Below are 16777 nucleotides of genomic sequence, written 5' to 3' on the forward strand. Positions count from 1 at the left end.
TCTCTACTATGGTAAACCTTCTAAATTACAAGGTTTCACCAATGTAGCAGTGTTAGTGCCCCTCATTAAATGAACAACACTAGTACCCTAATAACTTGTCTATATATATATATATATATATATAATTAATAAATCCTTATTTCATATATCCTAAAATCTTAAATGAACAACCCGAGTACCTTCATGTAGACTTGAATGAAACCCTTTCAAACTTCTCAATGAAATTTTTTTCCCAAGGGAACCATCTATTATCAGATGAAAATTGGGGATCCAAAAGTTTGGAAATGCCTTGTGCAACTCAATCTCATCCAATGTTTTAACTAATTTCTTATTCAAAGTGTTTTCTAAAGTTAAAACCTAAATATAATTTAAATAAAGAAAGGAATTAATACTTTTAATAATCAAAAGCACTAATATATTTTTGATGTTTTAATACTCATCATATAATTAAAGTTGTAGTTTAAAAGTTTTATATTATAATTTTTTTTTAAATAAAATAAATAACCTTATTATTTAAAATAATATGATTTGTTTTAAAATTTAGAATACAAACAAATAAAATTATATTACTAGAAAGCAAAATTATATTAATAATTTTAATAATTTAATATTAAAATTATTATTTTTAAAAAATGTATTAAATTTTAATTATAAGAATTATAAATATTAATTAAATAGAATTCCAAAACATAGATTTATAGTTCAAAGTCTAAACAATTATGTTGACACATAACTTTTATAACTAGCATTTGCACCAGATGTTGCAAAGGAAACGTCATCAGGCATAAATTGAAGAACACAAATACAATAAAGGAATACTTTGATAAGGAATAAAAATATATTGAACGCTCAAATCAATGCCCCATTAACTGGAACCACTTAGTAGACATATCTATCAACATTAGGATTATACACAATTATCAAGAAATTTCCCATATACAAACAACACCTTCCACAACAACCTTTTGTCACATCCACATTTTAAAAAATGCCTAGGAACGTGATTGGAATCTCCCATATTGCCTTTTTCATTATGTAGATAAATCTTCCATATTGCTATTTTCATCATGAATATTGTTAGTTCATTTTTGTAAAGTATTAGTGTGTTAAATTCAATACTATAAGTTCGACAGGTGAAAAAAATTCCTCAATTAGCATAGTATGCATTTTTCTCTCACCGTGTATTTTTCAATCAAAGAGCACAAGTAACAGATTAAAATGTATTTTCCCTTCATTATTTTCATCATAGAGCCAAGAAATCTACACCTTACCTATAAAGTAACAAAATCTTTTTGAAATAAATTTAATATTTTAAGCGATTGACTAACCTAATTTAATAATTGAAAAATTCTCAAAGATGAATTATACTCCATAATAAGAGAGCCAACATTGGAGCACATACTTTCACTAAAACCAAAAGAAATACAACCACTTGTTAAGAAGAAATTCAAGTAATAATAATAAAATAGAAATAATAAACATTAAAGTATAAAATGGTATTTCCAACACACGTGTATAAATATACATGCTCTATGTCCATTGTTAGATTAAATGGGTGTGGAGAAAATTAGTAGAGGACCCCAAATTGTATTTCTAATTAGGAGAGGGGTTGAGAAATGCTTTAAATGTGGGTTGTTTTCATTCTAATGGAACCCTTTGAAAAGGGGATGTTAAGATTCTGAGAGAGAAGTTAGGCTTGGTAGAGAACACCTTCCATGTGAAGACAGAATGTCTGTGTTTGGTTGCTCAGAGTTGTTCTCCTAAAAAAAGGGGCAGATGAGTTTTGAAGAGGAGGGGAAGATGAGTTTTGAAGATTTGCAGGACGACTTATAGATCTATGAAAATTCCTTCCATATAGATGCTTGGCATCTTCTATTTCTGACCAATGTAAGTTTATGCCATATTATATGAAAGTTGTGACTGATACCTCTCACATTATGATCCATTTATGATGGGAGATTCAAATGATAATTAAGGAACATCTCTTGAGGAATGATTATTTGTTATATTGGCTAATGATTCCTTTGATAGAGAGATATTTTTGTAATTTTTGTTTCCTTTCTTATCAAGTCAAGTTGGGAGAGGAATGTAGTTAGGCTTATATATAGCTAGAATGAGTAGAGTGAATCTACTGAGAGGGTGGCTCAGGCTTTTGAGAAGCCATTGTAATCCCTTCATGATAGCAGTGTAACTTTTATATTGTGTGGATAAGAAAATTTAATTGTTGTTTCAAACTACGTGGTGTAACTTTTATATTGTGTGGATAAGAAAGTATTAACTGTTGTTTCAAACTACTGTGTGTTGTCCACTATGTTCATGTTACTGAATTATTAGATCTAGTTATCTTTTGATATGCCATGTTTGTGGTCTTTGAGTTCACCATTCAACAGATGTATTTAAACAGATTGGAAATTTTGATTGAAGTTTTAGTATTGGAGTTTTTGCTCTTATCATGGAATCATCAGAATGATCACTATAAATTATTTGACTAAACTATCATACAAGAAAATAAAGAAATTCAATGGAAATACAAGGCAATCTAAACATTCTTATCATGAAGAAAAATAGGTATATGCATTTCTGATAAAAATCCCTTATTCTCCACGATGCAATCAACAATAATTGTATAACACCTTGCAAGCTTAACATATTCATTCAAGAAAATGCTTACCTCTAATAGATGAATCCACAAAGGTGATATTTGCACCATAATGAGGTTTTTTTCCCTGTTTCTTAAATTTCATTTCCATAACATATATTTGAAACCAATTTATCTAATAAATTTCATTTACACTACCTAAATAATTTAAAGAGAATCCTTAATCTATGTGATCTTGCCATTTGAACCATCCTTATTTATGACATATTATTTTCAGGTCATAGATATTCCACAATATCACATATTCTCACCAATGACTTTGATTCTATACAATATCACACATTCCCACCAACGACTTTGACTCTACTCCATATAGCTTCATGTTCATGATTACAGAAGATGCTTTCAAATATTTTTATTAGTTTCTTACACACTCACATGTCCTTATGGACAAGAACTTACAACATTATATACACACTTAGTTATGAGATAGATAAAACTGAAGGCCAACACCACTACATTATAGTTCTAACTTGATAGTGCCATAATACTTCAAGTCTACTTCTTTGTTGCATTATTACTATTACCAAAATTAGTAGCTGCATTATTCCTATTACCAAAATTAGCAGCAGCTTTGGCTACCCTATCAAGAACCCCAACAACCATCAGTGCTCCTGTTGCAAAATAACTGTTGTTGATAGTTGTTGTTCCTGTGTTGCAAGCTGCATGCCCAGCTGTAATCAAAGCTGCTTTTGATATCTCTCCGAAGAATTTGCGAAAATCTGCCACCTTTGTTGCAACAGTGTCCATCACTTGATACTTGTCATCTAACTCTTTGGCTTTGCTTAAAGTATATTTTCCTAAGGTATAACCTTTTGAAAGCATTGTTGTAACCACTTTTACTTCCTGGTTAGCAAAATGGAACAAAAAATCTCAGTTGCTTATAAAGGACTTCAAACTGTCCAATAACAACAATGTTAATATCCTTAGAATATCATAGACTAATTGAGAAAATCATTTTTCAGCCTAAGAAGTATGACTTTCTAAATTTTGATGTAATATCTAAATTTTACTTTTCTCCATTGGTAAGGTAAGTGGCCTTTTTAAGCTACTTCTATTCTACAAAACTACAGGAATAAGTAGAATTTAAAGTGTAGGATCTTCCTTCTCTGCAAATAGTTATTTATAGAGAGTTTGTAAAGCAAGATTACATTTAAGACTTTTTACAAAACAGTCAAAATAAATGATTTTTTTTTTATTATTTTCCTTTCCTTTCACAAGTAAAATCTTATTCTAGGTTACTCTCAATATCCTTGACCAAAATGGCCTTTGAGGTAATCTACATGATCCAATATTGATCTTGGAACTATACAATAGGAAAAAAGTATTGTTGTTTACCCATGAATGGTACTCATTTATCAAAGACCTCAAAACAAAATTGAGAGATCAGACATTTAAACGCATATACAGAGACCATAAAATTTATTTGATACAAGAATGACTATGGAAGGGTAAGCAAGGTCTAGATCTAAGTGCACTATTAATGCTATTTTGAGGAAACAAATTTCTTCTTAAATTTATTTGAACATTGTTCCTCCACATATAAAAATAGATAAAAAATATAAAAGAGTAAAAATAAGTAAATGAAAATACTCCTAATGTGTTGCCCTCTTCATGAAATTTTATCATTTTCTTCTCCCATTAATTAACTACCTCCTCTGATCCTCCCCATGGCACTATATACACCTCCTGATTTAGGATTGTTGCTCCCTAGTTCAAAAATGCCAAAAACATCAGAAACCTACAATTTTTTTAAATTTTTGTACTTTGACCACAAAACCAAAACTATATTCAGAATGCCATGTCAATCTGAATGTGACTATTAGTAAAGAAACATCTTGAATTTCATCTCTTTATAGCAAATTCAAATCCCAACCAAAATCCACTTGAAACAAAATCACAACAGAGAATTTACCCTTTAAACCTTACAATTGCAAACACTAATAAACTAAGAAAATCATACTTACACTAAGAAGGATAGAAATTTCTAGAGCAAAGGGCTCCTTGATAGTCACTAAAGCAACTTGTGTCCACTGCCTTGTCCTATCACCACCCAAAAAATATAATCAGGCACTAGTTTTGGCCAGTTAAGGTCTGCTGTTACACAGACCTTAAGTATGTATATCAATGCAAATCCTCTAGTGTTATCCAGTCTTATCAGGAAAAATATACACCAGGGCTGCTGCCTAGCTTGATATTTCCTGACTCATTGATGTCAAGTCTTACTACATCCAACAAGTTTTCCATGAATCATTTCTCTAATTTTGATAACACAAAAATAATATTGTGACTGCACTTTATTTCTCAACCAATTCTTAATAGAACACTTCTTTGCAACTCTGATAAAAACAAGTTGACAACTATTATTCTCAATAGGTATTGCAACACAAAAATAATATTGTGACTAACTCTATCTCTCAACATATTCTTAATAGAACACTTCTTTGCAGCTCTGATAATACACAAGTTCACAACTATTATGCTCAATAGATATTGCAAAAATTGGAAATCAACAATTTTACATAAAAATCAGTCAAGAAATCCAACACCCACCTCTCTAATTTTACGTTCTTTACCCTCCCACAGTATTAGAAAAACTGCTTAGCATCCTTAACTATTTCTTTGGTAGAAAAATTACAGACCTAGACTGTGTAACCATCTGTAACGGCCATTGACGACACTTGGAAGTATCTGTTATGCTATGATTCACAATCCTCTTCTTAGAATTTTAAGTGAATAGCATACACAGAGATATGATATATATATTGTGACACTAAAAAGTAACCAAAGGAAGATTGATTAAATTAAAATTAGTTGTTTTTTTCATTATCAAAAGTTTTGATTCAATGAAATATTGGGCCTCCAAATCTATTTTTTCCTCAGTCTAAAGTGTATCCATCGATCACTATGCAATCTTTGCAGATGCGTTGTTGAATGTAATTGTTCAAAATGAAAGTGAAAAGCATCATAGCATCACAATGAGCTACTTTTTTTCAACGTCTAATAGGGAAATGGATAAATATTATTTATTTTGGTTGGCGGTAAGAGGGAAATTATGAAATTGTGTATTTAGAATATGGTTGTGTTTTGATAGATGAATCCACAAAGTCGATATTTGCACCGTAACGATGTTTTATTTTCCATCCTTCTTAAATTTCATTTCCATAACATATATTTGAAACCAAATTATCTAATAAATTTCATTCACACTACCTAAATAATTTAAAGAGAATCCTTAATCCATGTGATCTTGCCATTTGAACCATCCTTATTTATGTAATTTGAAAATCATTTTACCGGGAATGAGTTTGAATTAGCATGTTTGGTTAATGGAGATGATGAGGTTGAAGTATATTTTGTGAGGGATAAACATGAATTAACCTGTTTGGTTAATGGGGAAGAAAGGATTGAAAGATATCTTGTTGGGGATTAGCTTGAATCACCCTGTTTGGTTAGTGGGGAAGAAAGTATTGAAAGAGATCTTGTGGAGGGCAAGCTTGAATCTGCTAGTTTGGTTAACGGGAAAGAAAGTATTGAAAGGGATCTTGTGGGGGACATTCTTGAATCACCTTGTTCCATTAATAAAGAAGATGGAGCTAAAAGGAATTTTGTTGGAAGCAATGAATTGGAGTAGAGATCACCTCTGGTTGCGGAGATTCAGGAGATCAGTTCACCAGAGGTAATTACTAGGAATGATGAGAAGTATGTGCAGTGTTCATCGAGTGGATATTTTGTGGAGAACAACGAACTGGAGTAGGGATCACAGCCGGTTGCTGAGCCCTGAGAGATCAATTCAAATGGACAAAATCTACCCTATAATTTTGAGCTCCAGTGTTTAATTGATAAAAACCATGAGTTTGAATCTGAGAACATTTGAGTGGAGCAACAGAATCTAGAATTGCCAGCGTTAGATGGTAAAATTGAAGAAACAGAGTCTGTGGTGAGTGAGAGTAATAAGCCAAAGAAGAATATTGGATCTAGTTTCTAGAACTTGGAAAATGAGGATGATGCATGTAGCCATTTAAGAGATGAGCAGAAGCAATCTGAACCTAAGGTAATGACTGGGAATGATGAGAAGTATAAGCAGTGTTCGTTAAGTGGAGATTTTGTGGAGAACAATGAACTAGAGGAGGGATCACGGCCGGTTGCTGAGCCCTAAGAGATAAATTCAAATGGACAAAATCTAGCCTGTGATTCTGAGTTCCAGTGTTTAATTGATAAAACCGTGAGTTTGAATCTGAGAGCATTTCAGTGGAGCAACATAAGCTAGAATTGCTAGTGTTAGATGGAAAACTTGAAGAAATAGAGTCTATGGTGAGTGAGGACAACAAGCCATAGTAGAATATTGAATCTAGATGCTAGAACTTGGAAAATGAGGACAATGCATGTGGCCATATAATAGATGAGGAGAAGCAATCTGAACCTACAAACAAGGGGAAGAATGATGAGATTAAAATGGACTGTTTTCCAAATGGGGACAGTGAGCTGGAACCTCATTTTCATTTAAATGATGACAATGAGCTTGAATCAGGGTGTTTTGATAATGAGGATAATGGTATTCTCACTGAAGACATGCATGGACAACAGGTTGACAAGGTGCATCATGGGAAGGATGAAATATCTGATCCAGAGTTAAGTGATTGCAATGTGTCTAACATTGGTGGGTATTCTGACGTGGTAGATAAAAATTCTAGAGGCCACAATCACACAGTACAACTAGACATGAAAGATGGTGTTGTTGTTAGTGCCTTTGATTTTGTATCTACAAGTGTTCTTGCTAGTTCAAATGGACTGTTTACTCCTGTTTCAGAGAATGAGAAAAAGCCTGAAGCAGAGGTCACTAAGAAGAAGCTCATGTGCTTAGTGAAAATACCAAGGCACTTGGACAACAAAATTAGAACTCAAGTTCGAATTGTGCAGCTGCATTTGGATGACATAACCCAAATCAAGGACTTCATCAAATCAGCCATACAGATGAAGCGGGTAACATGCTTATATATCTTCACAAGTCTTTTAATTGAATATTCTTTGTTGTTTTGAGCATCTAGTACATCTACTTTAGTCTTTTGAAAATTGCTTCTTCTTCTTACTCTACTATATTTCATATGGGCTTTTGTGTAGTCCAACAAAGGACAAATGATAGAGAGGTTTAGAGCTGGAAAGAAAGAAGAGAGGGAATTTCATGAGGCAATCAAGTCCAAACGACAAGAGATGGAACCAGTGCAATTGACCTTGAACAAAGTAAAGAATTCAACATCTGTAGAAGAATTTGATGAAAAGGTATACTCATATCGCAAGGATTGCATTTAAATCATATGTGTTACTAATTTATTGGTTGTTCATAATGAACTTGTTAATTTTTGTAAATAGATATACTAGATGCAATATAGAATTGAACGCGAGAGCATGCATTTACGAGAAGAAAAACAATTGCTGCGAGAGATGAAAGTGATGAAGCTCAATCGGGATCAACTATGTGGAATTACAGGATCTCACTCTGAGCTTCAAGAGGCATTTGATCACATTGATAAAATTCAATAATGTAGTAAGGTAATTCAGTGAAGATTAATCACCTTTGGTTTATTCAGTTCTTAAAGTCCCTATAACTTGTTTTCTATCTTTGTGCAGCTTCTGGGTTAGGAATTGGATTCCTTGAGAAAGCAGGCTTTTCAAGTAGGAAAGAATGTGCAGGCCATTGAGAAAGAATTTGGTGCCTTGAACTATGATTTGGGGCAATTGCAAGATGAATGGAATGATGCAGATTCTATTCGGCAAGAAGCCTATGATGCATTGAAGGCTCTAAAAAAACATGAGTATGAGCGGGTAAGAAAATCACACTTTTTTACATTAGCTTACTAAACTTTGTAAGATAGTGTTAACTACTGTCATACTTTTTTTTCTACTCATGTTTATTGTTTTGAAAAAAACAAATCAGATCAGAACAAAATTTTGTATGTTCTTTCTTTTGGTTATAATGGAAAACTATTTCCACGCTATATTGAAATGTATGAATTTTGACATACATAATTATGAGACAGATAAACTTGAAGGCCAACACCACTACATTACAGTTCTAACTTGATAGTGCCATAATACTTCAAGTCTAGTTCTTTGCTACATTATTCCTATTACCAAAATTAGTAGTTGCATTATACCTAATACCAAAATTAGCAGCAGCTTTAGCTGCCCTGTCAAGAACCCCAGCAAAATAACTACTGTTGACAACTGTTGTTCCTACGTTGCAAGTTGCATGCCTAGCTGTAATCAAAGCTGCTTTTGATATCTCTCCATACAATTTGTGAAAATCTAGAACCTTTGCTATAGCATTGTCCATCACTTGATACTTGTTGTCTAACTCTTTGGCTTTGCTTAAAGTATCTTTTCCTAAGGTATAACATTTTGAAAGCATCATTGTAACAACTTTTACTACCTGGTCAGCAAAATGGAACAAAAAATCTCAGTTGCTTATCAAGTACTTCAAACTGTCCAATAACAACAATGTTAATATCCTCAAAATATCATAGACTAATTGAGAAAATCATTTTTCAATCTAAGAAGTATGACTTTCTAAATTTTGATGTAATATCTAAATTTTACTATTCTCCATTAGTAAGGTAGGTGGCATTTTTAAGCTACTTATATTCTACAAAACTACAAGAATAAGTAGAATTTAAAGGGTAGGATCTTCCTTCTCTGCAAATACTTATTTACAGACAGCTTGTAAAGCAAGATTACATTTAAGACTTTTTCTTACAAAACAATCAAAATAAATGAAATTTGTTTTTCATTATTTTCCTTTCCTTTCACAAGTAAAATCTTATTCTAGGTTACTCTCAATATCATTGACCAAAATGGTCTTTGAGGTAATCTACATGATCCAATCTTGATCTTGGAACTATAAAACAGGAAAAAAGTATTGTCGTTTACCCATGAATGGTACTCATTTATCAAAGAACTCAAAACAAAATTGAAAGATCAGACATTTAAACACATATACAAAGACCATAAAATTGATTTGATACAAGAACGACTATGGCAGGGTAAGCAAGGTCTAGATGTAAGTGCAATATAAATGCTATTTTGAGGAAACATATTTCTTCTTAAATTTATCTGAACATTTTTCCTCCACATATAAAAATAAATAAAAAGATATAAAAGAGTAAAAATAAGTGAATGAAAATACTCCTAATGCATTTTCCTCTACATGAAATTTTATCATTTTCTTTTCCCATTAATTAACTGCCTCCTCTAATCCTCCCCATGGCACTATATACACCTCCTGATTTAGATTGCTGCTCCCTAGTTCAAAAAAGCCAGAAACATCAGAAACCTACAATTTTTTTCACTTTTTGTATTTTTACCAAAAAACCAAAACTATATACATAATTCCATGTCAATCGCAATGTGCCTATTAGTAAATTTACTTCTTGAATTCCATCTCTTTATAGCAAATTCAAATCCCAACCAAAATCCACTTGTAACAAAATCACAACAGAGGATTTACCCTTTAAACCTTACAATTGCAAACACTAATAAACTAAGAAAATCATACTTACACTAACTTAGAAGGATAGCAGTTTCTAAAGCATAGGGCTCCTTGATAGTCACTAAAGCAACTTGTGTCCATTGCCCCGTCCTATCACCACCCAAAAAATATAATCAGGCACTGGTTTTGGCCAGTTAAGGTTTGCTGTTACACAGACCTTAAGTAAGTATATCAATGAAAATCCTCTAGTGTTATCCAGTTTTATCAGGAAAAATATACACCAGGGCTACTGCTTGGCTTGATATTTCCTGACTCATTGATGTCAAGTCTTACTACATCCAACAAGTTTTCCATTCAGAATCACTTCTATAATTTTGATAACAAAAAAATAATATTGTGACTACACTCTATTTCTCAACCAATTCTTAATAGAACACTTCTCTGCAACTCTGATAAAACACAAGTTGACAACCATTATGCTCAATAGATATTGCAACACAAAAATAATATTGTGACTACACTCTATTTCTCAACATATTCTTAATAGAACACTTCTCTGCAGCTCTGATAATACACAAGTTGACAACTATTATGCTCAATAGATATTCTAGAAATTGGAAATCGACACTTTTACATAAAACTTAGTCAAGAAATCCAACACCCACCTCTCTAATTTTACGTTCTTTACTGTGCCACAGTATGAGAAAAACTGCTTAACATCCTTACCAGTTGCTTCACTAGACAAATTACAGACCTGGATTGTGTAACCATCTGTAATGGCCATTGAAAACACTTGGAAGTATATGTTATGTTATGATTCACAATCTTCTTCTCAAAATTTTAAGTGAATAGCAAACAGACGAATATGATATATATACTGTGACACTAAATAGTAACCAAAGAAATATTGATTAAATTAAAATTAGTTGTTTTATTCGTTATCAAAAGTTTTGATTCAAAGCAATATTAGGCCTCCAAATCTTTTTTTTCCTCAGTCGGAAGTGTATCCATCGATCACTGTGCAATATTTGCACATGCGTTGTTGAATGTCATCGTTCAAAATGAAAAGTATAAAGCATCACAACATCATAGTGAGCTACTTTTTTGCAACTTCTGATAGGAAAAATGGATAAATATTATTTATTTTGGTTGGCGGTAAGAGGGAAATTATGAAATTGTGTGTTCAGAATACGGTTGTGTTTTGATAGATGAATTCACAGAGTTGATATTTGCACCGTAACGATGTTTTATTTTCCTTGTTTCTTAAATTTCATTTCCATAACATATATTTGAAACCAATTTATCTAATAAATTTCATTTAAACTATCTAAATAATTTAAAGAGAATACTTATTATGTGATCTTGCCATTTGAACCATCCTTATTTATGTAATTTGAAAATCATTTTACGGGGAATGAGGTTGAATTAGCATGTTTGGTTAATGGAGATGATGAGGTTGAAGCGGATTTTGTGAGGGATAAACATGAATTAACTTGTTTGGTTAATGTGGAAGAAAGGATTGAAAGAGATCTTGTTGGGGATGAGCTTGAATCACCCTGTTTGGTTAATGGGGAAGAAAGTATTGAAAGAGATCTTGTGGAGGACAAGCTTGAATACCCCAGTTTGGTTAACATGAAAGAAAGTATTGAAAGGGATCTTGTGGGGGACAATATTGAATCACCCTGTTCCATTAATAGAGAAGATGGAGCTAAAAGGATTTTTGTGGGAAGCAATGAATTGGAGCATAGATCACCTCTAGTTGTGGAGGCTCAGGAGATAAATTCACTAGTGGTAATGAATGGGAATGATGAGAAGTATGTGTAGTGTTCTTCAAGTGGAGATTTTGTGGAGAACAATGAACTGGAGCAGGGATCACATCTAGTTGCTGAGCCCTGAGAGATCAATTCAAATGGAAAGAATCTAGCCTGTTATTCTGAGTTCCAGTGTTTAATTGATAAAAAGTCATGAGTTTTAATATAAGAGCATTTTAGTGGAGAAACAGAAGCTAGAATTGCCAGCGTTAGATGGTAAACTTGAAGAAATAGAGTTTGTGAGGAGTGAGGACAACAAGCCAGAGCAGAATATTGAATCTAGATGCCAGAACTTGGAAAATGAGGACGATGCATGTAGCCATATAATAGATGAGGAGAAGAAATATGAACTTGAGGTAATGACTAGGAATGACGAGAAGTATGTGCAGTGTTTACCAAGTGGAGATTTTGTGGAGAACAATGTACTGAAGCAGGAATCACAACAGGTTGTTGAGCCATGAGAGATCAATTCAAATGGATAGAACCTAGCCTGTGATTTTGAGTTCCAATTTTTAATTGATAAAAATCGTGAGTTTGAATCTGAGAGCATTTGGTGGAGCAACAAAAGCTGGAATTGCCAGCGTTAGATGGTAAACTTGAAGAAATAGAGTTTGTGGTGAGTGAGGACAACAAGCCAAAGCAAAATATTTAATCTATATGCTAGAACTTGGAAAATGAGGACGATGCATGTGGCCATATAATAGATGAGGAGAAGCAATCTAAACCTGCAAACAAGGGGCAGAATGATGAGATTGAAATGGATTGTTTGCCAAATGGGGAAGGTGAGCTGGAACCTCGTTTTCCTTTAAATGATGACAATGAGGTTGAGTCAGGGTGTTTTGATAGTGAGGATAATGGTATTCTCACTAAAGACATGGATGGACAACAAGTTGACGAGGTGAATCATGGGAAAGATGAAATGTCTGATCAAGAGTCAAGTGATTGCAATGTGTCTAACATTGGTGGGTCTTCTGACGTGGTAGATAAAAATTTTGGAGGCTACAATCACACAGTGCAACTAGACATGCAAGAGGGTGTTGCTATTAGTGCCTCTGATTTGGTACCTACAGGTGTTCTTGCTGGTTCAAATGGTCTGTTTACTCCTATTTCAGAGAATGAGCAAAAGCTTGAAGCAGTGGTCACTAAGAAGAAGCTCCCGTGCTTAGTGAAAATACAAAGGAACTTGGACAACAAAATTAGAACTCAAATTTTACTTGCGTAGCTACATTTGGATGAGAAAACCCAAATCAAGGACTTCATCAAAGCAGCCATATAGATGAAGTGGGTAACATGCTTATATATCTTCGCAAGTCTTTTAAATGAATATTCTTTGTTGTTTTGAGCATCTAGTACATCTCCTTTAGTCTTTTGAAAATTCTTTCTTCTTCTTACTCTGCTATATTTCATATGGGCCTTTGTATAGTCCAACAAAGAACAAATGATAGAGAGGTTGAGGGCTGCAAGGCAGGAAGAGACGAAATTTCGTGAGGTAATCAAGTACAAACAACAAGAGATGGAACCAGTGCAGTTGACCTTGAAAAAAGTAAAGCATTCAACGTCTGTAGAAGAATTTGATGAAAAGGTATACTCATATCGCAAGGATTGCATTTAAATCACATGTGTTACTAATTTATTGGTTGTTCATAATGAACTTGTTAATTTTTGTAAATAGATATAACAGATGCAATATAGAATTGAACATGAGAGCATGCTTTTACGAGAAGAAAAACAATTTCTACATGAGATGAAAGTGATGAAGCTTAATCGGGATCAACTATGTGCAATTACAGGATCTCATTCTGAGCTTCAAGAGGCACTTCATCACATTGATAAAATTAAAGAATGTAGTAAGGTAATTAAGTGAAGATTAATCAAATTTGGTTTCTTCAATTCTTAAAGTCCCTATAACTTGTTTTCTATCTTTGTGCAGCTTCTGGGTCAGGAATTGGATTCCCTGAAAAAGCGGGATTTTCAAGCAGAAAAGAATGTGCAGGCCATTGAGAAAGAATTTGGTTCCTTGAACTATGATTTGAGGCAATTGAAAGATGAATGGAATGATGTAGATTATGTTCAGCAAGAAGCCTATGAAACATTGAAGGCTCTTAAAAAACAAGTGTATGAGCGAGTAAGAAAATCACACTTTTTTACATTAGCAGACTAAACTTTGTAAGATAGTGTTAACTACTGTCAGTCTTTTTTTTCTACTCATTTTTATTGTTGTGCAAAAAACAAATCAGATCAGAAAAAAATTCCTCATTTGTATATTCTTTCTTTTGGTTATAATGGAAAATTATGTCCACGCTATATAGAAATGTATGAATTTTGAAAGTCCTTTTGTTGTATTTTTTTACCTATTGAAATCAGGTTATATATTCAAAGTATTTCTGCCAGTTCTTACCAACCGATATCAAGATTTGAAACTGCTAGGAATCTTCCCAACCTTCAATTAATGACCTGAAGCCAAAACCAGAAGTGAAGCCAAAACTAGAGTCAGAAATGGAAATCAACACCGAGATTCTTAAGCAGCAGAAGATAATCATTAAATAGTCCAGGAGTGGCAAGGCGGGATAGAACTACGGTCCAAGTATTGTGATAGAGAGGTCATTTTCCAGTTGCTGGAAGCGACATTGTAGGAAGTTATAGTTTTCTCATCACTGTTGGTGACCTTGAAGGAGAGGCTCTACCCATCAAGGTAACTGTTGCTCTGCAAATTTTGGCCCTAGTTTTGGGACATTGGCTGCCAGCTAGTCTTGGTGCCTTTGACAGAAATAGCCACAATGTCACCTGCTCCACCAATGTTGGTGATGAGGATAAGATTGAAGTATGAATGACCATTAACGGTGAATTTTTTTTTTCCCTTTTTTGATAGGGTACCCTAAATCAAGAAACTGATACCAATTCAAACCCCATATCAAGAAACTCAAAACCAATTTTTCACAGATTACTGCCTCTAGTTCAAAACCCACATCAAGAAACTCTAAACAATGCTAAAGCTAGTAGATATAGAAAAAATCCACAAACCTTCTATATTGAACAGGGATGATTCCAACCCGAAACTTCGCAATGTGCTGAAAAACGGGCTTCAAGAGATCAAAGTACTGGTGCCTTTGACAAAAATAGCCTCAACGCGCCTGCTCTACCAATGTTGGTGATGAGGACCAGATTGACGTACGAATGACCATTAATGGTGAAACGAATTTTTTCCTTTCTTTGATAGGGTACCCTAAATCAAGAAACTGACACCAATTCAAACTCCATATCAAGAAACTCAAAACAAATTTTTAACAGAGCATCGTCTCTAGTTCAAAACCCACATCAATAAACTCTAAACAATGCTAAAGCTAGCAGATACAGACAAAATCCACAAACCTTCTGTATTGAATAGGGATGATTCTAGCCTAAAACTTAGCAATGTTCTGAAAAACAGACTCCGAGAGATGAAAGTCCTGACGCCTTTGACAGAAACAACCTCAACGTCACCTGCTCCACCAACATTGGTGATGAGGACCAGATTGAAGTACGAATGCCCACTAATGGTGAAAAGAATTCTGCCCTTTCTTTGGCAGGGTACCCTAAATCAAAAAACCGACACCAATTCAAACCCCATACAAGAAACTCAAAACAACTTTTTAACAAAGCACTGCCTCTTGTTCAAAACCCACATCAAGAAACTCTAAACAACGCTAAAGCTAGAAAATACAGACAAAATCCACAAACCTTCTGTATTGAACAGGGATGATTCCAGCCTGAAACTTAGCAATGTGCTAAAAAGGGGCTCTAAGAGATCAAAGTGCTGGCACCTTTAACAGAAACAGCCTCAACATCACCTACTCCACCAACATTGGTGATGAGGACTAGATTGAAGTATGAATGACCATTAATGGTGAAACGAATTCCACCCTTTCTTTGACAGGTTACCCTGAATCAAGAAACTGACACCAATTCAAACCCAATATCAAGAAACTCAAAACAACTTTTTAACAGAGTCGAGAGATCAAAGTGCTTCAGAGCAGGATTGCACCAACCACTTCAATTGATGACCCGAAGCTGAAACCAGAAGCGAAGCCAAAACTGTTATGGAGGATCAAATTTGCGTTGGTCAAGCGGTTAGGGAGTTGTAACTACCTCAGCATAATCGAAAGACTCAACATGACTCAATTGTCTAACATATCATCTAATCGTGCAAAGTAATGACACGTTGGCAGAGAGAAAAATTTATTTTAGAGGGAATGCCTTACGGCTTAAAAATAAAATATATATGAAATTTTCCTATGCTGTTTGGAATGGTCATTTTGGAAACTGAGAAGCCTTTTGGAATTCACATGTGTAATATGATATCACTCAAAACTAAAAATGAAAATAATTACATATATACATAATTATAATATAAAATAAAAAACAGGTAGCAAGGTTCAGGCGGTCCTCCACAAATGATGAAGGTTGATGGGATCCATCCATAAAACAATGACTTTGGCATAATTACATTATGAATTGGACTTGGGAAGAAAATATCAAAGCTTACTGATCATATGAATCTATAGACATTTCTCCATTGTTGAAGCATAGGGCCATCCAATTTTTAGAGGATTTTTCTAAGCTTTAGCTTATAGAGTCGTGTGTTTCTTTTGTAGATTAAATAATAGATGTTGCTTCTGAATTCAGGATTTTGTGATCCATAATGAATTAAGAAAATATTTTAGGTAGAAATCACATAAGAGAATTTTTTGGCCAATGCGTTGTGGTTTTATCATAAGGACCAGATGAAGAGGTAGACCATGGCAAAGGTCTCTACATTTCTCTCTAGTTAAGCTTTGCCATAGT

General features: G+C 33.7%; 1 pseudogene; it reads right to left on the bottom strand.

Moving 5' to 3' along the window:
- Positions 1-3157: 3157 nt before the first annotated feature.
- On the bottom strand, positions 3158-5331 carry LOC149217086 (binding partner of ACD11 1-like; annotated as a pseudogene).
- Positions 5332-16777: the final 11446 nt, after the last annotated feature.

The sequence above is a fragment of the Pinus tabuliformis genome, chromosome 1_1 (assembly GCF_031772625.1).
Source record: "Pinus tabuliformis cultivar Carrire ecotype Pingquan chromosome 1_1, CPIR1, whole genome shotgun sequence".
NCBI lineage: Eukaryota > Viridiplantae > Streptophyta > Pinopsida > Pinales > Pinaceae > Pinus > Pinus tabuliformis.